Here is a 2500-nt window from a genome sequence, read left to right as displayed (position 1 = left end):
AATTTTTTGCTTTAGGCGAAGAGAATTTGGTCTTACTGTACAGAGAGAGAGAGAGAGAGAGAGAGAGAGAGAGAGAGAGATTTCTTGCTTGAAGTGACAGAGAGTGTGTTCTTGCAGGAGAGAGAGAGAGAGAGAGAGGTCTCCCTTGAAAGGGAAGAGAGAAAGTTTTCTCTTACTGGGAGAGATTGAGAGAGACATAGAGAAAGAGAGAGGAGGTCTTGCATGAAGGGGAGGGAGATTGTTCTTGCTGCAGAGAGAGAGAGAGAGAGAGAGAGAGAGAGAGAGAGAGAGAAACCAGCAAGCCCAATCACAACCTTTTCATTACAGAAGGCTTCATTCCTAAATCCATTTATCATACCATGAAAATCTCGCATTACCAAAGAAAAAATCAACAAACACCCCTTATTTTCCCAGCCAGAGAAACAACCCATTTTTTATCCAGACAGAGAAACAACCCCTCTTTTTCCAGGCAGAGAAACAAACCCTTTTTTCCTACCAGCGAAACAAACCCTCTTTTTCCAGACAGTGAAACAATCCATTTTTTCCAGAGAAACAACCCCTTTTTCCAGACAGAGAAACAACCCATTTTTTCCAGACAGAGAAACAAACCCTTTTTTCCAGCCAGAGAAACAACCCTTTTTTCCACACAGAGAAACAACCCATTTTTTTCCAGTCAGAGAAACAACCCCTCTTTTTCCAGACAGAGAAACAACCCCTTTTTCCAGCCAGAGAAACAACCCCTTTTTTCCATCTAGAGAAACAAAACCTTTTTTCCAGCCAGAGAAACAACCCCTCTTTTTCCAGCCAGAGAAACAACCCCTTTTTCCAGACAGAGAAACAACCCCTTTTTTCCATCTAGAGAAACAAATCCTTTTTTCCAGCCAGAAAAACAAACCCTCTTTTTCCAGCCAGAGAAACAACCCCTTTTTTCCAGCCACAGAAACAACCCCTTTTTTTTTCAACCAGAGAAACAAATCACAGAGCAGAGGAAGCACGACCAATTCCACTGTTGTTTTATCATCTAACTATTCCCCGGCCGAAGGGGAATTCGTTATTTGGGGATTGAGACTTTATTGGCAGGACTAGGCACTAAATGCCATTTAATCATTGGTTTCTGAATGAAGGGAATTGGGGAAAATAAATGAATTGTTCGTGGCTGATATCTGCATAGGCCTAATAAAAGAAGATACCTCTGTTATGGAGGCGTTTCATGTAAAGCTGAACAACGCAGCTTATGTTGAGGGATTCGACGCACTGCTGATTGGAACTGGGACTAGAATGTAAGCGCTGGGACCTATGTGGTCATTCAGCGCGGAAAGAAAGTTGAGAGTAAAATGGTTTGAAAGGTGTAACAGGAGGAATACCTCGCAGTTACACTGTCAAACAATCGTTAAGAGAGGTTCTGAGGAAAGCAAGATGGAAGAAAGGGAATGTGAACGGAGGTAAAGTAAAAGGAATGAAAGGGGTTCCAGCTACGGGCTGAAGGGACGCCGCTAAGAACCTTGAGGAATGAGGACGGACAGACAAAGCAATCTCAACAGCCTTCTTTTACAGACAACTAACAGAAATTAACAATACACCTAACGCAGGTGGGAAAAAAAATAGGAAGAGAAAATCAAAAAAATTAAACAACAGGTGGAAAAAAAATAGGAGAAAAGTTTTAACTATAAAAAAAAAACATTGCATTGTATAGATTTCAACAAGTGCCTCTGGCTGCTTCCGGAATTCGGGCAGAAAATACACAGAGGTCAACTGAAAATGATTTTCGAAATGATTGGCTGCCATTGGTTTTACCACTCGAGTTCCGTCTATTTCTCCATTCCTGTTCTGCGCATTTGGACTGTTTTTTTTTTTTCATTCGATCTTGTGTCCAAATAACCAGTTTATAGTATGGATAGTGATTGTTATTATTATTATTATTATTATTATTATTATTATTATTATTATTATTATTATTATTATTATTATTATTATTTTATTTTGTTATTATTTTTTTAATTCGATTTTGTGTCCAAATAACCAGTTTATAGTATGAATAGTGAGTATTATTATTATTATTATTATTATTATTATTATTATTATTATTATTATTATTATTATTATTATTATTTTGAATATTTTTTTATCTGGATAACCAGTTCTACAGTAACATCATTTTTAGCATTATAATTATTATAATTATTTTTATTAAGGATTTTGTCTCCAAAGAAACATTTTTACAGTAAGAATATTCATTGTAATTATTATTATTATTATTATTATTATTAGCCACCCGAGTAGGGAAAACGACATTTATATAGATAAATATATTATTATTAGCCAGGCACCCGAGTAGAGAAAAAAAGAATCATATAGACAAATATATTAAAAAAGAAATCATTAAAGTCAAGCAAATCGGACAAATTCCCAGGAAAAATAACTCTAAAGATTAAAAAAAAAAATCAGTTAAGAAATAAATCTCATGTAAGTCTGCTGAAAAAAAATAAAATAAAAAAAAATT

This window comes from Macrobrachium rosenbergii, chromosome 30 (assembly GCF_040412425.1).
Source record: "Macrobrachium rosenbergii isolate ZJJX-2024 chromosome 30, ASM4041242v1, whole genome shotgun sequence".
Taxonomy (NCBI): Eukaryota; Metazoa; Arthropoda; class Malacostraca; order Decapoda; family Palaemonidae; genus Macrobrachium; species Macrobrachium rosenbergii.
Note: the sequence above shows the minus strand (reverse complement) of the source record.